This window comes from Nyctereutes procyonoides, unplaced genomic scaffold (genome assembly GCF_905146905.1).
Source record: "Nyctereutes procyonoides isolate TBG_1078 unplaced genomic scaffold, NYPRO_anot_genome, whole genome shotgun sequence".
NCBI lineage: Eukaryota > Metazoa > Chordata > Mammalia > Carnivora > Canidae > Nyctereutes > Nyctereutes procyonoides.
Window position 1 is genome coordinate 5944947 of NW_026575136.1, and position 25133 is coordinate 5970079.

At 32.6% G+C, this 25133-nt stretch overlaps 1 pseudogene; it reads left to right on the forward strand.

The window, feature by feature from the left end:
* Positions 1-2681: 2681 nt before the first annotated feature.
* LOC129495628 (U6 spliceosomal RNA) lies at positions 2682-2781 on the forward strand (annotated as a pseudogene).
* Positions 2782-25133: the final 22352 nt, after the last annotated feature.

Here is a 25133-nt window from a genome sequence, read left to right on the forward strand (position 1 = left end):
TCATCTTGTTTTTAACTACTACTCTACATCAGGCATTGTTCAAACTGCTTCACACAAACTATGTCATTTATTACTCCAATAATTTAGTTCAGTAGATGCTGTTGTTACCCACATTTTAAAGATAACAGAATTAAGAATAACAGATTTGTAGTAAGTCCTTCACAGTTACAGGCATGTAAATGGCAAGATTACAACTGAAAGGCAGGTCTGTTTGACTCCAGAATCTATGGTCTTAACTATGCTAAACTCAACCTCAGATGTTTGAGTTTATTGAATTGTTATTAATTAACTAGCATTTGAGGGCTCATGTGTAAATTTCTGGCTTGGGATATGACAAATGTTTCAATCAAACTTCCAAATAAAAAGACTAATTTACTGATTACTTCTTTTATTTTTTTATTTTTAAAAAATATTTTATTTATTAATGAGAAACATAGAGAGAGAGGCAGAGACACAGGCAGAGGGAGAAGCAGGCTCCAAGCAGGGAGCTGGATGCAGGACTCTAGGACCCTGGCATCGCGATCTGAGACAAAGACAGACACAACCGCTGAGCCACAGGCATCCCTGATTACTCCTTTTAAATGGTTAATACAATGTATTGATACTGTTTTGTGGTGAACCATGACTTTGCTGTGAGGAAGTTATGATCCCCCAAACCTTTTTTAAAAAACAAATAAATGAGCAAGTAAACAGACTTCAGTCTGAGGCTTTTTCAAAAATAAGTAGATATTCACACACAAAACACATTCCAGCAAAAAAGCCCACCCTGGATTAGACTGCCATCCAGAACAACTCCCCTCCCACCAAACCACAAAAATGTTCTTTCAGAGAACTGAGTCTGTTTGTAGAAAGCATGTCTAAGAGTGATTCGTGAAACAAAAATGCTATACAAATAAGGGCACCAGGGTGGCTCAATTGGTTAAGCCGCTGACTGGTTTTGGCTTAGGTCATGATCTTAGACTCAAGATTGAGCCGCATGCTGGGCTCCATGCTTATCACAGAGTCGTCTTGGGATTCTTTTCCCTCTTTCTCTCCCCATTCTCCCTCCATCTCTCTTTCCCACTCTATCTCCACCTGCCGTGCACTCTCTTTCTCAAATAAACAAATAAAATCTTTTTTAAAAAAAATTCTGTAAAAAATATGCTCTAAACCACATATTGGAAAGTGCCAAAGCAACGCAAAAAAAAAAAAAAAAAAAAAGTAGTTGCTAGCTTAGCTTAGAAATATGCAAAATAATAAAGATGCCAAGTTTGGGGAGTTACCACTTAAGAGACATTCTAGCATAGTCATTGATTCAGAATAGAAAAAGTTTATCTCAGAAAATATATATGTCCTACACTTAAAATTCATAATTATAATAGCTAAGTATTTGAAAAATTGAAGAAATATGCTTGTATTTTTTGAAATCACTTATGTAATGTAGGAAATTAGGTTTAAGAAATAACAGTTCCTGTTACACATACTCTTGAAGTTAAGTTCATTGTGACACTGGTACAATCAGAGATAGAAAGAAGTCAAAGGGCAATTACAATCACTTTATATAGGAAAATATGTTTAAAACTAATGTGTACCACATTTTTCACAGATATTCATAGTCTTTAAAATTGCAAAATTATATATTTATATATATGATATATATCACATAAAACTCTAGGCCAATTCAAACGCCGACAGCATTTGCAGTGATGAGGGGTTTGTAGAAGGAATTTTGTTAAATGTTGACAATAATAAGAATATTTAAAAAAAAGTATTTAAGAAGGAGTGGCTTGTCTTTCTGGGAATTCAGCTCATACATTAGTTTAAACAATATGGAAATGGTACAAAGATAAAATAAAACAATGGACGAAAAATGTATATTTCAGAAAAGATCTAGTTTATACAAAAATTTAAAATTTTAATAAAGAAAACATTTACACAATAAAGGGAAGTATATGTCTTTTAACTTAAATTATTTAGACTATATTTAAATACCCAGGAAAATAAATAAAATGTTAATTCTTATTTGATCTATTAACATTCAAATAGTAGGTATTTGGGTTGCTACAACTGTTAGAAGCAAAATATTTATAGATGAAGCAATTAAGTTTAAAAATATTTTTGGGGGACGCCTGGGTGGCTCAGCGGTTGGGTGCCTGTCTTGGGCTCAGGTCGTGATCCTGGGATCTGGGATGGAGTCCCGCATCAGGCTCCCTGCGAGGCACCTGCTTCTCCCTCTCTGCCTTTGTCTCTGTCTCTTTCTCTCAGTCTTTGTCTCTCATGAATAAATAAATCTTTAAAATATACATATATATTTTTGTATTTATATGGAAATATTGGACATTAACCAATGAAATATCTATTATTTAAATATTTTAATGCTTTTCTAAAGAAGCAATGAGGTTTTTCAGAAAATCTTTGCTATAATGAAAAACTAGCTTATAAAGTGATAGAAAATGCTGTTGCCAGGGCCTCAGAAAATATATATTACCTGATAATTGTTCTAGTCCTGTCTTCTCTTCTACTTGTACACTTGTTTCCTTTTCTGCCATTTCCCATTTTGATTGTCCAATTCATTGTGGTATATCATTTTATGTCTTTGTTATTTAAGGGTCTTTCAACATCATATAACATGTTCTCTTTTCTTGGAATACTTTCCATGTAGAAAATCTATCACCATATTTATAGTAAATAATGAGAAAGTAGTGCTCAGTTTGGCAGTACATGTTCTAAAATTGGAATGATACAGAGATTAGCATGGTGCCCAAGGATGACATGCAAATTTGTGAAGTGTTCCAAATTTTTTAGACTTTACTGTGTTGTATACCTGAAACTAATGTAACATTGTGTCAACTATCTTTTAGTTAAAAAATAATAATAATGAGAAAGTAATAAGATGATATCATATATTTGAAACCATATTTCCATGCTGAGGGTCGCTGACTCAGTGTGATTATAGAAGTAAATATTGAGCAAACAAAGAATTTTTGGAAAATGTTAATTATGGAGGAATTTGTGGATTATCTCCATAGAATAAAAAAAAGTATAAAAAATATATATAAATCTATAAATGCCCATCATCTACTATGGTATTCACAATAAGCAGGGTGTTAACTAATATATATATTGATATGCTTTTATAATTCTCAGCTTACTTCATATAAAAATAGTCATTTCTAAATGTTGTATTATAATTAAGATATCTTCAATTTCCATTAATAAAATTACATGTAGTAAAGTTATAAAATGAAGAAATGGGTAATTAGGTAGCACTGAATCTAGTAGTTAAGACTTCATTTCATTGATAGCAATTTTAAAGTAAGAATGGGCAATAAATTCAGAGATTCTTCCCTTCCTGATAAGTTTTATGGGCAGTCCATAAATGCTAAACATCAAAAATGATATTTTACCAAAGAATGAGGGGCAGCACAAATACTCGTTGACTAAGCCAAGAGTTCTTACTAAGAACTCTTTTATGTCTTGTAAAATCTGTGCAAAGAAAGATATATCCTGAATTACTGATAATCATGAAAATTAGAATATTTGGGGATGGATAGGGAAGATTAAGAATTACAAAAACTTTAAAGATTGTTCAGAAACTTTGGAAACACTTTGAGAAATAAGACCAATGCTGAGCTACATGGAATGAGCACCTGGAATTGGCAGAAACAAAGGAACCCAACCTAGTGAGGAAAAAGGCAATAGGAACAAAAAGGTGTTATTACCTCGTCAAGGTGTACTGACTGATCTCTGAGGAGAGAAACTGTATCTGTTTTGATCAATGTAATTAGGTGCCCCACTCTTCCATAATAAGGGCATTGAGCACATCAGCTTTAGAAAAGTTGAATTGCTGATTTTCATTCTTTTGTAAAATAGAGATATATCTGGGGCCCAATATCACTAATGTAGTAGAAGAACCTGGCTTCCACATCGGCATAATTAAAATGGAAGACTGTAGCTTAATTATTCTTTTTTTTTAAAGATTTTATTTATTCACTCATGAGAGACACAAACACACACAGAGAGAGAGAGACAGAGAGAGAGAGAGAGAAAGGCAGAGACACAGGCAGAGGGAGAAGCAGGCTCCATGCAGGGAGCCCAACGTGGGACTCAATCTGAGGACTCCAGGATCACGCCTTGAGCTGAAGGCAGGTGCTAAACCGCTGAGCCACCCAGGGATCCCTGGTTTAATTATTCTTTAGTGTGAATGTCATACTTTGCCTACTTAGGAGAGACACAATGCAAAAGCTTTCATATCTCCCCTAACTTCTCATTTTTATTGAGAACAAGAGCAATTGAAATAAACATGTTTATCCTGCCTTGATTCAGCCTCAGCATTCTTCACGTGTACTGTTTTAAGAGCTTTCTGAAAAGATTCTTTGCTCATGTGATCTGACACTACTCTTGCACTGTTTTATCTTTCCGAAACAGAGATCTGACCATGTTCTTATTTACTCTCATAAATAAAATCATTCATTGCCTTTTTACTAGCATAAATAAAACTGAGCAAAGCCTTCCACAATCTGTTCATTTAGCTTTTTACTGCATTTGGACCCTTGTTTTCCTCTTCTCCATTGGTCTTGTGTTCCTGAAAGCTCAAATTTCTTGTCAGTTCCCAGGAATCATGGCATTTCCATCACAGTGAGAAAGTAACAATTACTCCTTAACACCACTCCTGGCTGGAATTCTTATTTTCAATTGTCTGTCTGGTGAACACCAACTCCTTGTGGTCAAGGTCTTCATTTAAATGTTGTCTTTCCTCGGGGAAACATTGGCTGACCTGTCCTAGCAAACTTTGATGTGTCCTTCATTCCAAATTTTATCCCAGCAAATCCCAGTTTCCCATAATTATTCAGTTACAAAATCACTTTAAAATGAAATGTACCTAGAAGACAATAGGTTTTTAAAAATTGTTGTATGAATAGAGGCTAGTGTAAATAAGTTCATATAAACTTTGTTGACTAAGTAAATAAATGAATAATACTCAACATTTAGGAAAACTCTGGTGACACCTTTTTCACATCTTATGAAGCTACTTTGGACTCTATAAAGTTTTCTCACTTTAATCCTCTGAGTAAATTTCAGCAACAGAAGTTATGTTTTGAAACAAAACTAAACAACACAAAACTGCTACCTTGCAAATTAATTTTAGTCATATAATTCTGCCTACAATTCAATGACCACAATTGTTTACCTATCAAAATATACTTGAGAACCAGCCTTAAAAACTTTTTTAGCTCAGTAGAAATTTGTTCACAAACTAGTTTCTACATTTAGAGGTAGAGAATAGGCTTTTACTCATTGTTTACTTAGAATCCATCTACTCTAAACACATTCTTCTATCTATCCATCCAGTGATTATTGAGCTATTAATATTTAAAATTGATTTGATGAAAGATATCAATGTAAAACTCAGAATAATTCATGCTTTCAAGGAATTGATATAGCTCAATCAAGTATCTCTCCCATTTCAATAATCAAAATGAGCAGAAACTGGAGTGGCTTCCCATTTCATCTCTTCTCCTCACCATAGGGCCTGCAGTCCTTTAAATGTACCCCTGCATGAAAAGATTTTGAAGACCCACGATTGTTTCAATGTTCACATACTCCACTTTTTAAGGCTCCCTTCTTAAAATAAAGCAGCTGTAAACCAATATGCTCTTCTAAATAAAAGCATTTATGCATTTCTCCATTTGAAAACAGTGTTTTTTTTTAATTTGTAAAATATGCTTCCAATATTCCTACAATTTACTTTCTTCTTAACTCTTGCCTTTCCTCCAGAGTGTAAGCCAGAATGAATAGATTTTCCATTAAGATGTCTGTTGCAAATACCACCTTCTATCTTTTGTAATGTAATTTCAAGAGAAACCTTCCCCTCTTTTACCTTTTTCTCTGTGCCTTTTTTTACACTAGCTAAAAATTTCTAATGATAATCAAATTTTAATCCACATATTATGTATCCCTCTATTCCTCTATCCCTCTGTCTGATTGATACAAAGAAAGTACTGGAATTATATCCTCCTTTTCTAGATTCCATGATGCTTGTATTAATTCATCCTATGATTGTAATAGCCTTTTTCTTTTTTTGGCATTCATAATTTTTTATTGATTCATTTATACATATTGGCCATAAAACAATATAATTTTTAAAGGAGTAATAATTGTTTTGTAATACAAAGACTGTGATTAATCAAGGAAAGCATGCATTATCTCAGGTTTGCTCTGAGAGGTTAAACAAGTAAGTGCTTCCTTTTTAAAATACATTTGTTCAACTATTGATTTATTCATTAGCCATTTTTGGCACATGTATTCTAGGGAATCCTTCCTTAGGGAAGGATTTTTTCCCTAAGTGATTAGACAGCTAAATCAGATAATTGAATAAAAACATTTAATTATCCAAGGGAAAGCTTTTATTTTGTTGTATATTATCTAGATCACTGTAAGCAAATAGAACTTTTGGTATTCTGAATAAAAAAAATAGAGTTGCATATGTTTGATATGGTATACCTCACGTAAATTATTTCTCATGACCTTTGCATTATAGAGAACACTAATGAAGAACTTGTTGCCAAGAAAGGAGGCCAAAGGGCAGTTCAGGGATTGTAAATTTTGAAAAAGAAACCTAGTAGTGTTGCTTTTTCATTAAAAGTAATCTTACCAGGATCCCTGGGTGGCGCAACCGTTTGGCACCTGCCTTTGGCCCAGGGCGCGATCCTGGAGACCTGGGATCGAATCCCACGTCAGGCTCCGGTGCATGGAGCCTGCTTCTCCCTCTGCCTGTGTCTCTGCCTCTCTCTCTCTCTCTCTCTCTGTGACTATCATAAATAAATAATTTTTTTAAAAGTAATCTTACCATACAAGGAAGCAAACTTTTTTTTTTGAGAAGATATCTAATCTTCTGTTCAACTATAAAAAATAGAAATTCACAAACATGATGGCTTGAGTCTTGCTTTCTGGTTCTACTCTCTGTCTTTCTCCCATTTTGATATTTATTAATCTGCCCTAGTATCTATCTGACGCATTTCTATTCATACACCATAAACTTAACCTGGTTCTTTAGCAATCTCAAAAATATGACTATATGTCTCCAAGCTTGAAATATATATTAAATGAAAAGACTTTGAGATGGTTTTGAACTCTGTGATTTATTCAGTCTACAATTTTGGGCATGTGGCTTGACCACAAAAACTACACATTTCTTCACTGATAAAATAGGGGAATCATGCTAACTCACCAAGTTATTATGAAGTTTAAGTAAAAAAATAATACATAGTAGCTGATATTTTAATCATTACTATTATTATCATTGTTAGTATCTAGTGTAGGAAGTGCACTTATTCCAGTGTCCCTGAATTCTTTGACAATGCCTATTCCCATGAACTTCCCTTAACATATAATGTGTACATATATTGGTTTGCTGTTTACCCTGCTCTCATACTTCTCAGGCTAGCATGCCTCTTGTCAGATCTACCATTCCTGCCATTTCATCACCAACTTGTCTCGAGGAGTTGCCGTGTTCTTACCTGCCCGTGGCCACACTTAGTTTAACGATAGGAATCCTATTTGAGTTTAGCAATTCATTCAAAGATATTGTAAATTGTTTTGGTTCTTTCAGCTTTTTGCTTGTTAGTTTAGGTTTGGATATGTGAGTCTAGAAGCATACCTTGCTAAATGTGTGTATTAAGGATTTTAGAAATTGTAAGTAAATAATAAGTGAACATATTTAAAAATATATATTTAAAAGAACTTGTTTCTACAAGTCTTAGGATCAGGCAACTTGCTGTGCGTTGTTACCTTTTATTCTTTTATATATTATCCAAATTTTTGTAGACTTCTTTAAGTAAAATAATTTTCTCCTTTACCACAGTAATGTATGAATCTTAAATTACATTCAAATAGGATACTTAGAATTTATTTGTATTGTATAAACTGTACAGTTAGTAAGGAGTGCATATTCTCCAAACTAAATATTTGATTTTTTTAGGCACAAATGATGTAAAGTGTAAAGACAAGAGATTGAGGACACCAGGAAATATTGAGGTAAAAAGGAATTTCTAAACTTTGACTTACAGTCTGTTTTACTCAAAAACTTTGACTTTTGTGTATCTGTCACAAATATAAGAAAGGGAATGAGGTGTATGAGAAATTTGAATAAGACTGTGGTTTAACAGTCAATTGATTATGACTGGTAACTTCAGGATTAGCAATTTGATCACTGTTTTCCAGTTCTTACAATCTGCTCGTCCAGCTGTCCAAGGAATGCTGCTGAAATACGCTATCTCCATTCTTTCTCCCATCTGCTGCTCTTATTTTTACACTTTAAATTATGAAATTAGGTACATAAAAGTGGAAAATTTTGCAATATCCTACAACCACAGTAAGTTTTTCATAATCATATGAGAGTCGTCCCTCATGTGCTATAAGAACACTGGGCAAAGTCTCACAACATCAGGGTTCTTATTCCTGCTTTATCATCAACTAACTGAATAGCATTGGGCAAATATTGTATAACTCTCTTTTTCTATGATTTCATTACTTGAAAGGCCTAGGTTGTTGCAGATTATAAAGTAAAATATTAATATTATGTCTTAAGAAGTTACTACTATACAGGTTTATTGCTATAAAAACAGATTTAAAAATCTGTCTTGGGGTGTCTGGATGGCTCAGTGGATTGAGCCACTGATTTCTTATTTCAGCTCAGGTCATGATCTCAGAGTCCTGGGATTGAACCCAGCATTGGTTTCAGCACTCAGCAGAGTCTGCTTCAGGATTCTCTCCCTCATTCTGTCTCTCCCTCACTAAAATAAATAAATAATTTTTTAAAATCTAAGTTTGAACTGTCATAATGGCAGACATGTAGATGAATGGGTCAGGATAAAGAACCTGGAAATAAACCCACACATACATTGTCAGGTGATTTTAACAAAGGATACAGTGCATTAGTGAAGACTGTGTCTTAAACAAGTGGTGTTGGGAACACTGGATATCCACATGCAGAAGAATAAAATTGGATTTATTACACCATACAAAAAAGCCAACTCAAAATTAGAAACTTAAACATAAAAACTGAAATTATAAAACTACTAGAAGAAAACCTAAAAGGAAAGCTTCATGGCATAGATCTTGGTAATGATTTCTTGGATATGACAACAAAAGACAGGAAACAAAAGTAAAAATAAACAAGTGGACAACAGCAAACTAAAAAAACTTTTGCACGGTAAAAGAAACAATCTTTTGAGTAGAAAAGTGACCCACAAAATGGGAAAAAATATTTGCAATCCATATTTCTGATAAGGTTTTATTATCCAAAGTATATAAGGAACTCCTAAACTCAATAGCAAACAAAACAATGAATAACTATTAAAAAGTGAGAAAGGGACTTGATCAGACATCTCTCCAGAAAAGACATACAAATGACTAACAGATGGGGTGCCTGGGTGGTTCAGGGCATGATCCCAGGATCTGGATCAAGTCCCACAACATAATTCCTATGAGGAGAGTTCTGCCTATGTCTCTGCTTGTCTTTCTGTGTCTCTCATGAATAAAGAAATAAATCTTTTTAAAAAAATGGCTAACAGATATATAAAAAGATGCTCCACATCACTATCAACTAGGAAATGCAAATCAAAATCACAATGAGGTATCACCTCACAATCTCTTAGGATAGCTATCATTTAAAAAAAGTATTGGTGTGTACATGGAGGTATTGGAACCCTTGTACACTGTTGGTGGAAATGTAAAATGATGCAGGTGCTATAAAAAACATTGTCAAGTTTCCTCAAAAAATTAAAACTAGAGCTACCATGTGATCCAGGAATCTTACTTCTAGCTATTTATGCAAAAGAGTTGAAATTAAGATCTCAAAGAAATATTTCCATTCCCATGTTCATTGCATAATTGTTCACAATAGCAAATATGTAAAGACAAACCCAAATTTCCATCAACAGATGAATAGATAAAATGTGGTACATACATATGTTCGGATACTACTGAGTCTTAAAAAAGAAGGAAATCCTGCCATACGCAACACCATAGATGAACCTCAAGAACATTAGGCTAAGTGAAATAAGCCAATCAAAAAAGAACAAATACTACGTGATTCTACTTTATATGAGGTATTAAAAATAGTCAATCTAAAAAACATAGAGTACTATGATTGTTGCGGGACTAGGAGCAGAAAGATATGAGAATATGCTGTTCAAAGGGTGTAAAATTTCAGTAATGCAAGATAAATAAATTCTAGAAACCTGCTGTACAATACTGTACCTATAGTTAACAATATTATATTATACACTAGTTAATAATACTATATTATACACTTAAAATTCTGTTAAGTAAACACTAGGGCTATAATGACTATAGTTACCACTGCTATATGGTATATAATACAGAGTATAAATGATATATATGAAAGTTGTTAAAGAGAGTAAATAAATAAATAAAATCTTAAAACAAAAAACAAACAAACAAAAACGTTAGCATGCAAAAATGAGGAAGCACTTCAGACTGACTGAAGAAAATTTGTGATAAGTACTTCTGGCAAAATTTAACCAAAGCAGAACCAAAAAAGGAGTTTGATGTTTATACTATGGTGATAGTGGGTGGCATTTTTTAAAGCCTGCATACATAGTATGTGACTCGGAACTAAGATTCTTGAAATATGATGAAAGTTATATTTTTCAAAAAGCATTCAGTATTTGCAAACAAGATTTGCCTAGTAATTGAAAGTCGACTGTGTATTAAAAAGACTTACCCAGTTTTACCATGAATTTTAGTAGAAGATATAAGCTCTATGTAAGAAAGTTGAAATTGAATTTATTTTCCAAAATGGAATTGTCTTAAATAATGCCTAGTGAATTAATCTCTGAAAAGCATTATCATATAATATTTACTCTTTCCGGACCAGACAATGTAAATGGCTATGTTTCCTGCCTTTGAGAATCTTTGGGCCTAAAATGGATGACAAAAACAATAAATACAGAAAAGCCGACAAATGAATCTGTACTATATAGAAACTCTGAGAGGCAGTGCCTTGAAAGAAGATAAGTTGAAAGAAAACAAATTCAATAAGGAAGGGCTTATACTTTGTAAGTGACCCTATGCAGGAAATCAAATACATGTAAGCAGATATGAGACAAGAATTGGAAATGTTCTTTGGGTATTCCTTTCAACATTCCCAGTGTCTGTAATGATATTCATTGTAGAGCACTTTCATATCTATTATACCTCTTTTTAAATCCTTCAAGTATATTAAAAGTTATTTACATATTATACATATTTACAATCCAATTCCCATGAGCCAGACCAACAAAGTTTCTACAGAAATTGAATACCAATTACTTAAACTAGAATAGCTATATGCCAAAAGTTTGTTTCCCTTTCCCTTTTCTTTATTCTCCTGGTCTGTTTTATTAGTTAATTAATTAATTTATTTCTGGAACGTTTGTCTCTAGACATTTTATTGCATGTATATGCTACTCAGAGTATTTATTCTCGAGTTATTAGCATATTCTTATTTTCCTTCTTAAATACTTGTCCTTTCTCAGTGTAGTTTATTTGTTCTTTTCTATTAAAGTAACTAGGCCTAACATCTTACGTGCTACCACATACAGAGGCAATCACCTTATCCCCTCTCTCATCCGCTCCCTGAAATCTTTCTCTCAAGTTCATACATTTTCTTTAAACCCAAACTTTAGCAGGATTTTAAGAAGCCTGGTTTCAGTTTGGATTTCCTTCTTCCTCTTAGATGAGTTTTGAAGTTCTACTTCCTCACAGGATTCTTTCCTAATCGCCACCAATATGAAAATGGTGCCCACTTCTTCCATTCACTAGTACTTTTTCATCCTTACAAAACTGTTTTTAAGATCTGTGCTTCCTTGCATTTGCCTTCAGCAGACTACTCCCTTCACCAGAGGCTCGACATGATTAGGGAGAATGAGATACTTACCCTTTAGCCAATATTATCTTCCTTTTAAATGTTGAAATGGGAAAAGTAATCAACTGTAACATGTCTGTTGGTTCTGCCTAACCTCATACCTTTGGTGTCAGGCACACTTCCCTGTACCAGCAGCATCAGGCGCACACACTGCACCTTAGGTGTCAGGCATGTAAGCTGCACCTCACCTAAATTTCTCCTGCTGTTCCAGAAGGGAGAGTCTGAAGGACTCTGCATGGGGTTGATACTCATCATCTGTAACTAATATTCAAGACGATTAATACTTGTGTGTATCAACCACAGGTAGTATAACAATTTTAAAAAGCTCAGCATGCTTTTCTTTTCCAAATTTATCTGGTAGACCTTTCCTATCAACATGTATGACAAGTATTTTTACTGCTCTGTCTCCAACTTTAATAATCTTATGACTATCGAGTTTCTGTACCAAATATTTGACTTTGCATTTTCTTCTGTTGACTCTCGTTCAAAATTCTCTGGCATGATTTTTTTACATATTTTAAATACTTTCTCCTCTCTTTTTCTTAATTAGTTAGAGAATTGTCAGCACAGCGGCCTCTACCATGAACATACCTGGTTTATTACTTTCTCTTTTTCATCTTGCACTATATTGCTTTCCAGTGGGGAATGCATTTTCCGGAGAGGGAGCATTCCATCCATAATCAGAGAAGTTAAATGGGTAGCTTAACCTCACTCCCATAATGGCTTTTATTTCTCTCCCCACCCACTCTCTCAGATGGGGGATACCTTTTACACTGCAAACAGCATCTGCAACATCATTCAACAAAACTTTGTATTTTCTTAAGAAGAATGTAATTATTTGCTCTTTCAAAAATAATAAATAGCCATTCTCTGTTCCCCTTTAGAAAAAAATTAGATTCTTCATCAGTCAATTGAACAGCTATATTTTTGTCCTTGAAAGTTGACTGCTTCTACTCTAAAAGCCCTTCAGTGGAATGGACTAGCGGTACCAGGTGTAATCAAGATTTAACAATGATACTAAATGATGCCTCCTAACTTCATGTCTTCCCTTTCTGGACCCTTGAATTTTGGATATATTTGAGGTATATATCCAACAAGCTTGGGAAAATCTTATCAGAGCCTTAGATTCCTCCCTAGTGAGCATCTGTAGCTGTAACCCTTAGCAGCAAGTCAAAACTGTACATCCCATCAGCTCCAACTCAAGCAAAGTTATAATACTTTCACACCTGAGAGTATTTTCCTCTTTCCAGTTTTTCTCTTGCTGAATTTCTGTACGTAAAAATATTAATGTAACACTTCCTAAAAATAGGCAATATTCTGAGCACTTTATATACTTTAACTCAAGTGATCCTTAGAACATCTTGTGGGGTAGATACTACTATTATTTTCATTTTACAGATAAAGAAACCATAGCACAGAAAGTATTCTAACTTGCTTATTGTAAATAACTAATAGGTGACAAAGGACATCTGGACACTGTATTGTAGGCTTCTTGTTAAATCCTTTACTTTGAGTCTATAGCAAAAAATTCTTAAATTTTAAGTAAATGTAAATAACTGCAAATCTTAGGAAACTGCATCAGAATATGTTTGAATATGGTACACAAAAATGAGAATCTTTGTTTTTTTTTAGTTCATAAAGGGAATTTAGTATATTTGCATTATCAACTTTATATACTTACTCTTAAAATATTGTTTCAGTATGTTAAGTGTTTTTATTATTGTTTTCTCTTTTGATTGTAAGGTGTAATTCTCTGTTTTTCTTTCCTCACTTATTTGATAGCTATAAAAAATATTTGCCCTACTAGAGATTACTTTAATCTTTTTAAATAACAAAGCTAGATTTTGTTGACTATATATATATATATTGATTATATATTGATTCTTCTCAAAGAAGAAAGTTTATTAGCAAGTTCTCAAATCAGAAAAATTTAGCAAGTTTATTTTTTACTCATAGTTGTTTTCCAGTTTTAATATAATTTAATACTTTTTTACTTCAGATTTACTTTATTTTTAAATTGTGTTTCTTTGTCCAAATATGGCATTTGTGTTCAGTTTGTTTAACCATTTGTTATGTTAACAGTGCTCACTTGACTTCATGCTGACCAAGATAATTTTCTTATAAGTATTCTAAACTTCTTTATTTTGATTCAGCTTTCAAATTATGGCATATTTCAAACAAGAATAGGTCTGTTAAGGTTTTTCCCATCTTATAAGAGTGAAAATTACACTGCTATGCTGTGCGCATCTGAGAATGTTCTATTTTTTCCTTCAAATATAACACAGTTACAGAGTGCTTGGTGGTAATAGTTCCCCTCAAAACTCTCTTAATATTTCAATGTCTTCTAGAGTTCTTTATATACAAAGAGTTTAAGGCCAAACATATTATTCCTTTGTATGTAAACTGTATTTGTTTCTGCTTGAACCTCCTTTGGAGTTCTGTTTAATCCATGCACTTTAAAAAATTCACTAGACTCTCTGGGTATTGTTATACTTAAACTAATAAACCCAGAAATTCTAATTATTCTTCAACCTAAGTAAGCTGTCTTTTCCAAATTCTAATTATTACTTCTCTTTGGTTGTCATAAGTATACTAATTCTACTCTTTTGTCATATACCTGTTATAACTATTTTTTTCTTTAGGTACTCTACTTATAAATAAAGTACATATCTATCTTCCATACTGTTTATCTTTTCTTTGTCTTAATGTCTTAGCCTCTTTCTTCTAAATGTTGTGCAAACCACTCAAAATTTTCTCCTGGACTTGCTTTTATTTTTGCAAGGATCTTTGTTTCTTTAAATTTATATTTTATTATATCTCATTCATCTATTAAAACTTTCTTAATTTTTTGTTGTATCTCACTTTGTTTTATAGTCAAGAATTTTTAAATTTTATTTTAAAAATTAAAAAAATATTAAATTATTTTTGTTTTCTCAAATAAAAATATGCTCAATCTTTTCCTCTATCCATGATGTAATACTAAGGTTCCCTATACTGTAATATTTATTCATTGTTTCCTAAGAGATTTGGTTTTGTTTTTTAATTACTAAATACAGAAAATTCTAGCAAAGCCAGATACTTTGGTATATTTCCTTTGCTCCCTTTCCCTCATTTACTCACATCTTTTAGCTCTTACGCTGATGTAGAGGTTGAAAAGAAAAACCTTTAGTAAAGTCTCAGTTTTATAGTTGCTAAAAGATGAACTCCTGTAGCAGTCTGTACTTAACTATGTGGAGATAATTTATCATTTAGTAATTTGTAGAGTTTTGTAGTTTTTATATGATCAGGAAAAATATATGAAAAAGTACATCCCCTTCAGACTACACTACTCTTCTGAATCTGCCAGTTTCTGCGTTTTCTTACCATAGTCTTCACATTCTTAAATGCAAAGAGCATGGGTGCCCATTTACTTTTCTGAAAAATACATCACATTAAAAATAAATATATTAAAGAATTCTACTTCTGGTAGTGATGCAGGAACTGGGTCTAAACAATGAACAAGTAGAACACTAAAATAAATAATAAAACAGCTGTCTTTACATTGTTTAATAGCCCATTGTTTCTATCCCTGGGTAAAGGAATCCAAAAGAGGTAAGCAGGAAGGATCACCTGGGCTAACTTCCTACAAGCACTTTCTAGACTGTAGTGAAGTTTAAGAAGAAGGATCCAATTGTATTTCTAGATAACAACTAGAAAATACACTTTAAAATTACTAAATATTAAGGAATGAACTTAAAAAAAATCTGTGTATAAAGAAAGTATTGTCTAGGGTAATTAAAGACAAAATAAATGGAGTAATATGCTAGGTTTCTGAATTAAAAACTTAAATTGTTAAGATTATTCATCCAATTTATGTATAAATTCAGTGAATTTGATTCAACATCCAACTGTGACATTTTTACCCCCTAGAAATTGACAAGATCCTAAAATTTATATACAAATAGGAAAGACCTGAAATAGTTCAACAAATTAAAAATGGAAGAACAAAGTTGGAAGATTTATGCTACCTAACTCTGTGACTATTATAAAACTATAATATTCAAGACAGTATTGTGCTGCAATAAGGATATATATCAATGGAATAGAATAGAGGTTTCAGAAATAGACTTACATATAAGTGATCAATTTAATTTAAAAAAAAACACTAAGCTCTGTAATGCAAAAAAATGATAGTCTTTTTGAAAAAAATTGTGCTCAAAGCCTTGGATATTCCAAAAATAAAAATAAAAACAAATACTGAACTTCAACTACCACCATATGTCGAAAATAACTAAAAATTGATTATAGATCTACAAGTAAAGTTCTAAAACTATCAAACTCCTACATAGGTGAAAGTTTTCTTAGATTCACGCAAAAGCAAAAAGTATAAAAGATTGATAAAATTGATGTTATCAAAACTAAATTTTCCTCTGTGAGAGACACCATTACAAAAATGAAAAAAATAAATAAATAAAAGCAAGCCACAAACTTAGAGAAAATATTTGCAATATATATATCTGATGAGACACTTCTTTCCAGATTTTATAAAGAACTCATGTGAATAATAAACAAACAAACTAAAAATAAAGAAGTGAGCAAATTGTTTAAAATATATTAAGTGAAGAAATATAAGGACACCTGGATGGCTCAGTGGTTGAGTGTTCTGCCTTTGGCTCAGGGCATGATCCCGGGGTCATGGATCGAGTTCCACATCAGCCTCCCTGCAAGGAGCCTACTTCTCCCTCTGCCTATGTCTCTGTATCTCTCTCTGTGTCTCTCATGAATAAATAAATAAAATCTTTTTAAACAATTAAGTGAAGAGATGTAGAGATGACCAACTCACACAGCAAAGATTTTCAACACCATTAATCATCAGGGAAATGAAAAATTGAAGCCACAATGAAACACTACTATACATCTATTAGAATGTAATTAAAAAGACTACCTATGTTGTTCTTTATGTTGTTGTTGTTGTCATTAAAGCCAGCATATTTTGGAACAGTGAAACCTATATCTATCACAGGACCTAGTCTTACACTTCTAGGTAAATACTCAAGAAAAATAAAAAAACCTATATCCACACTATAACAACTTATACATAGCAAATTCTTTCGTAATAGCCCCAAGCTGCAAACAACTCATATACTTATTAACAAAGTAATGGATTGATAATATGTGGTATAGCCACATGAAATAACACTTCACATAGAATACCATATGGCAATGAAGAAGAACATTACTGCTGCATATCACTGATGTATGTAGCAACATGGATGAATCTCAAAGAGCACTGTATTGAGGAAAAGTAGATACCAAAAGTAATCCTTTGTAATTCCTTTTATATGAAATTTTAGAAAAAGGTTAATTTACCCATAATCAGAGAAAAGAGAGAAATGAAAGAGCTTTTGGTGTGATGAAAATATTTTAAATCCTCATAGTGATAGTGATTACACAGGTAACATTATATTTTATTATATTTTCCTAGTAACGTCAGGAAAATTGTTCCTATAAATTTCAGGATAGGCTCTTCACTTTCTGTGGAGCAGAGTGCTTACATTTAAAGGACTGATGTTCAGATTCTATGTGAATTAGTCTTGTACAATTTTTCTTTGACTAGTTTTCCTCTATCTCCTTTGAAGTTTTAATAAGTTGCTGATACCTTCTGATAGTTTTCAAGGTTATTGTAATTTGGCATTTTTTACTTTCACACACACTTAAAAAAAGAAAAAAACTGGCATTGCTAACTAGCAGCTATCATTTCTCAATGTAGCCTTCTTCTCTAAAACCCAAGGGGATTTCTTTGCATCCACATGGACAAAGGGTCTCCATTCCATTGCTTCATTCTTCCTTAACTTCATTATGGCATGCATTTGGTTAAGTTTGCATAACTATGACTTTCCTACCAAATATTTACACACATTTTTGTTTACCTGAAGCCTTGCTGTGCTCCTATTTTTCACACATTTTGAATTTTTGAAATGCTTTTACAGCTTCTCTATGGCTGAATAATGAATTCCAATTCTTATGCTGTATTTTGCCTAACCAGATAGGTCCTTGAGCCTTTTTAAATCAAACATAAAACTACAAACACCCCAATAGAAAAATTGACAGAACAGGCAAGTTACAATAAACATGAAAGGATTTAACTTCATAAGTAATCAAAGGAATGCAAATTAAACAGTGAGATATCATATTTGCCTATTGTCAGGAAAAAATAAAAATATTCATTGTTTTAAAAGCTTCAGGGAAAAGACGCTGCTGGTAGGAATATCAATTGCTTTCTTAAAGTGAATTTTGAATAGATATTTTTAAAAACCTTTAAATGTATATCATATTTTACTCAAAACTTCTGCATCTAATAGCTTTTTCTAAGTAATCAGACTAGGGCACAGATATGCAAGCACAAGCACATTTACCACAATGCTTTTTAAAATCTTAAAATCTCTACATTTCTAATAATAGGAGGAACTGATGGTGTATCACATAAATAATGTCTATTATTTGATGACTCAGAACCTACAAAGTATTTCACATCAATGTCATGAGTTTTGTTTTAAAATGTACATGTATGTAGAGGGGAAACAATCTAGAAATGAATATACTGAAATGTTAACCATCAATTTCTATGTTGTGAGATTAAAGATATATTTATTTCTTGTATTTTTCTGTATTTTTCAAAATGTCTAAAATCTACATGTAATACAACTTTTTAATTCAGATTTTAGGCATATGATTAACTGTGTATCCCATGAGCTCATTTCATACGTCTCAGTTTCTTTGCTATCTGTCTTCATTAGGTTTCATTTGCATTCATCCATTCTGTTTCTGGGATATTACCTAAGAGGAAAAAAATCATGTGATCTTCTCATAGGTTTCTGGTGACTTGTTTGTTCACAAGTTCAAACTATTTTCCTAGTGCATAAAATCCAACATACTCTAGCTATAATATATCTCTTCAGCCTCATCTTAAGTCATTGTTTTAGTCTTCATTTAGTCTATATTTTGGTCTCAGAAAATTCCCCATCAACACCCTTCTCAACCTAATGCTGTACTTATATCAGACAAAATAGATTTAAGCCAAAGAGAGTAATAAGAGACAAGAAAGTTGTTATATGACAAAGAGGTCAATCCAAGAAGATATAACAACTATAAATATTTATTTACCCAACATAGGAACACCTACATATATAAAGCAAATATTAACAGATATGAAGGGAGAAATGCACAGAAATACAATAATAATAGAGAATTTCAACACCCCATTTTCAATAATGGATAGATTATCCAAATGGAAAATCAGTGAGTAAACATTGTACTTAAACTACACATTAGACCAGATGAATTTTACGGATACTTACTGAACATCTCCACGTGCCCATAGAACATTTACCAGGATTGATCACATATTAGGCTACAAAACAAGTATTAATAAATTCAAGAAGATTGAAATCTTATCAAGCATCTTTTCCAACCACAAAGTTACAGAACCAGACATCAATTATAAGAAGAAAATTGGAAAATTCACAAAAATGTGGAGATTAAACAACGAGCTACTAAACAATAAATGAGTCAAAGAAAAATCAAAACAGAAAAATATCTAGAGAAAAATGAAAATGGAAACACAACATATGAAAACTTATGGGATGCAGCAAAAGGAGTTTCAAGATGGGAGTTTATATTGATAAATGCCTACATTAAGGAAAGTCAGAGCACCTGAGTGGCTCAGTCAGTTATACATACAACTCTTGATTTTGGCTCAGGTTATGATCTCAGAGCTGTGAGATCAAGCACTGCATAAGGCTCTGTGCAGGATGTGGAACCTGCTTAAGATTCTCTCTCTCCCATTCCCTCTGTCCCTCCACCCTCTCATGCTCTCTCACAAAAAAAAAATAAATAATAATAAAAAAAAATTAAATAAATAAATAAATAAATAAATAAATAAAATAGAAAAAAGGAAAAAGAAAGAGCTCGATAAAGAACATTATACCATAGGGAAACAGAAAAGGAAGAACAAGTGAAGCCCAAAGTTAGTAGAAGAAAGGAAATAACAAAGATTAGAGCAGAAATAAATTAAATAGAGACTAAAAAGACAATAAAAGAGATTAATGAAACTAACATCTGGACTTTTGAAAACATAAAATTGACAGACACACCAAGAAAAAAATAGAGATGACTCAAAATTAGAAATGAAAGAGGAGACAGTATAACCTTTATCATACAAATAAAATGATCATAAGAGTCTACCGTTAACAATTATATGCCATCAATTGGACAACCAAGGACAAATTCCTAGGAACATAAACCCACTAAATCTGAATCATAACATATAAAGTTTGGACAGAACAATTAACTTCTAAGAAGATTGATTCCATAATCAAAAGCCTCCAACAAAGAAAAGACCAGGAACAGATGGTTTTACTGGTAAATTCAAACACTTAAAGAAGAATTAACACCAATTCTCAAATACTTCCAAAAAATAGAGGAGGGGAAAACATTCTTAAGCTGATTTTATGATGATCATTATCCTCTTATCAAAACCAGATAAGGATATTATAAGAAGAAAAAAGTATCGACCAACATCCCTGATGAACATGGAAGCAAAAGTCTTAAACCAAATATTAGCAGACTGAATTCAATAACACATTGAAAGATCAAGCGAGAATTGGGAACTATTGTAGGGATATAAGCAAGGTTCAAGAAACACAAATCAATGTGATACACCACATTAACTAAATGAAGGTTAAAAATTACATGATTATCTCAATAGATACAAAAAAAATTGACAAAATTTAAACATCCCCTCATTATATTAACTTTCAGCAAACTAAGTATGCAGAAGAAACTTATGTTAGCATGATAATGGCTATATATGACAAGCCCACAGCTAATATCATACTCAGTGGAGAAAAGTTGAAAGCTTTCTCTAAGATCAAGAATAAGACAATGGTGCCCCTCTTGCCACTTTTATTCAACACGGTATTAGAAGTTCTAACCAGGGGGTGCTGGGTAAGTGCCTGACTCTTGATTTTAGCTCAGGTCATGATCTCAGGGTCATGAGATCAAACCCTGCATCAGGCTCCATGCTCAGCAGGGAGTCTGCTTGATATTTTTCTGTCTCTCTTTCTTTCTTTTCCTCTCAAATAATAAATAAATAAATCTTAAGAAGAAGTCCTAACCAGAACAATTAGACATAAAAACGAATAAAAGACATCCAAACTGTAAAGAAGTAAAACTGTCTCTGTTTAAGGAATGGCAATATTATCATTTATTAAAAAAACCGAAAAATTCCATCAAAAACTATAGAACTAATAACTGAATTCAGTAAGGTTGTAAGATACAAAATTGATATACAAAAAATCCATTGTGTTTCTATACACTAATGGCAAACTATCAGAAAGAAAAATTAAAGTAATCCCATTTATACTTCATCAAAAAGAATAAAATACCTAGGAATTAGTGTAACTGAGGAGGTGAAAGATCTGTACACTAAAAACTCTAACACATCAATGACAGGAATTGAGGAAGACACAAATAAATGGAAAGACATTTCAGGTTGAGGGTTTGGAAGAGTTAAAATGTCTATACTACTCAAGTCAATCTCTATCAAAATTCCAATAGCATTTTTTTATAGAAATGGACAAACAATTCTAAAATTTGTATGGAGCCACAAAAGACCTCATATAGCCAAAGCAGTCTTAAGAAAGAAGAACAAACCAGAGGCATCAAACTATCTGATTTCAATCTGTATTACAAGGCTATGTAATCAAAGCTGTATGGCATTGTCATGAAAGTAGACATTGGATTAGTAGTATAGGATAGAAAGGCATGTAGGTCAATGGAACAGAACAGAGAACTCAGAAACAAACCTATTATTTAACCCATTAATGTATGATTGATTAATTTATGACAAAGAACCAAGGCTATACAGTGGAGAAAGGATAGTCTCTTCAATAAATGGGGGGTGGGAAAAATGGAGAGCCACATGCCAGAGAATGAAACTGGATCACTATCTTACACCATACATAAAATTAACTCAAAATGGATTAAAGATTTGAATAAAAGACCTACACCATAAACACCTAAAAGAAAAAAAATGTGGTAAGCTCCTTGACATTGATCTTCTCAATGGTGTTTTTGGATTTGAGACCACAACCAAAAATATCAAAAAATAAAAATGAGGGGGAATCACATCAAACTTAAAAGATTCTGTGCAATAAAGTAAACCATCAACAAAATGAAAAGGCAACCTACAGAATGAGAGAAGATATTTGCAAATCATCTATCTGATAAGGAGTTAACATCTAAAATGTACAAAAAGCTCATATAATTCAATAACAAAAAAGCTAATATTTGATTAGAAAATGAATAGAGGATATGAATGTTCATTTTCCCAAAGAAGACATAAAAATAGGCAATAAGGACATAAAAAGGTGTCCAATATCACTAGTCATCACGGAAATGCAAATCAAAACTACAGTGAGATAACAGTGAGTACCTGTTATCAAAAGAAGAGATAACAACTGTTGATAGGGAGAAAAGTGGAGAAAGCTGAGAAAAGGAAACCTTTTGTGAACATGTTGTAGGGATGTTAGTTGGTGTATCCACTATGGAAGACATTATGGAAGTTCCTCAAAAAATTAAAAATAGAACTACCATATGATCTAGCGATTCCATTTCTGGGTATATTTGAAGGAAACAAAGTCATATCTTGAAGAGATATCTCTACCTCTGTGTTCATCAAAGCATTATTTATAATAGTCAAGACATAGAAACAACTGAAGTGTTCATCAGTGGATGAGTGGATAAGAAAATATGATTACTATTATTATTCCACTGTGAAAAGGAGGAAATACTGCCATTTTTGACAACATGGATGAACCTCAAGAGCATATGCTAAGTGAAATACATCAGACAGGGAAACACTAATTCTGTATGACCACACTTATTTGTAGAACCTCGACTCATAAAAACAGAAAACAGATCAATGGTTGTCAGAATTGGGAGGGTGGCCTGCGTGAGAAATGGGTAAAGGTTGTCAAAATGTACAAATTTCCAGTTCTAAGATAAATAAGTCTTGGAAATGCAATGTACGGCATGGTGACTATAGTTACTGTCTTAATCATTTCACGTTATATACATATAGCAAATCATTATGCTATACTCCATAAACTAATATAATCCTATGTGTCAATTACTGAAAAGAGCATGAATTACATATTAGAGCTAATAATTAGCAGAATAAAATATAGTACTTAATGTCCCCTGGTCGGTATTCTTTTTCTGAAATTCATTGTCTTTGTAAATGTGTTTTAGTGGTAACATATTTATTTATTTATTTATTTATTTATTTATTTATTTATTTATTTATTTATTTATTTTAAACATTTTATTTATTCATGAGAGACACACAGAGAGAGAGAGAGGCAGAGACACGGGCAGAGGCAGAGGGAGAAGCAGGCTCCCTGCAGGGAGCCTGACGTGGGACTGTGTCCCAGGTCTGTAGGATCAGGCCCTGGGGCCGAAGGCGCGCTAAACCGCTGAGTCACCCGAACTGTCCATCCACCTATATTTATCAGCCAGACACATTCCTTTTTTTTTTCCCCTTAAGATTTATCCATTTATTTTCAGAAAGAGAGAGCTTGGGAGGGAGGGGCAGAGGGAGAGGGAGAGTGAATCCCAATCAGACTCCCTACTCAACACAGAGCCTGACATGGGGCTCAATCCTATCACTGGGAGTTTGTGATTTGATCCAAATCAAGAGTGAGGCACTTAGCCAACTGAGCCACCCAGGCACTCCAGTCAGATAAATTTCTGAATGAGATTTGTACACTCTAAAGCAATAAATTATCACTTTTAGAAACAAAATTGTAAAGAAATCTATTTAAACTGACTTTGAGAATATATGTGATTCACAACATGGTGTTAAACTATATTTGGTTGATATCTTGTAAAAGTTATATAGGAGGGAGTTCTGTTTTAATCCTTAAATCTCAGTGATCGAAATTTCTTTCTTTTTGTTCTGAGTAAAGATCAGATAAAATATGCTGCTTGGTTTTATTGAGGAAAATATTTCCTTCCAAGCTAATGTAAAATATCCTATGATTTCTAGAAATGTATTCACTAAAACAAAATGGATCAATTTGCCAAAAATTAAATGAAGCAATATTCAATCTAACCATCTGGGCAGGATGATATTTGCCTCCCTAAACTCTTCTTGACATTTTCATTGGTTAAGGAATTACTCCTCACTTCATGATTCAAAGTTGCTTATGCTTCAGTAAAAACATCTGCTTAGCCACTTTCCTGAAGTCACTATTCAAAAATTGTAAATAGAGCAGTATTTGAAAGCATTTTGTATATTCATTTATAAATTACTTGAAGTTTCAATGCAAAAGGTAGGCATTTTATATATGTTTTTACAATTCTGTATGCTATGCCTATCATTTTTCATCACCACAATATTAAAAAATCATCATTAAAAATCATCATCATCACATATTTCCTTTGTAAGAAAAATCACTAATACATGAATATTTTGGGGAGGGGAATAAAAGGCTACAATCCTTTTTAATAATCTGCAGAAATGAACAGTTTTGGTTTGATGACATCCTCCAAAAACAAATTTATATACTAATTAAATATAAACTATGTACCTATAATTTTACTTAAGTAGTCACATATGTTTCATGTCACAATTTGAATTCTCAGTATCAAGATTTTGATATTAATCTTTTTTAAAAAAACTGTACATAAAAATGCATTACAGATTTTTTTATTCATTCTATTGATAGAGATTTAGGTCATTTATTTACTTGACTTAGGTGATTTATTTACTTGTTGTTTATATCTGATACTTTTTTTTATATACTTAACACTTTTTGAGGCTTTACTCTGTGCCCTCACCCTAAATGCTCTAAGTAAATTAATATATTTTCCACAAGAATTCAATAAATAATTTCTGTTATTGTCCCTACTTTACAGGCAAGGACCAGGAATATTATTTCCTCAAGGTCACACTGCTAGTAAGATGTCGTTTTAGGATTCAACTTCAGGAAATCTGACTCCAGAACTGTGCTCTTTACTGCTATTTTGTATAGTTTGGTACTGCAATTTCAAATGTTGGTCTTCGGCTCACAAAAGACCACCAGGGAAATCTGTAACTAGGCAATGGTAGGTTAATTAGATTGACTGCAATAAGAGAGAATATCAAGTTTGCATGGTCTTAGGGATGTCCAGGAAAAGG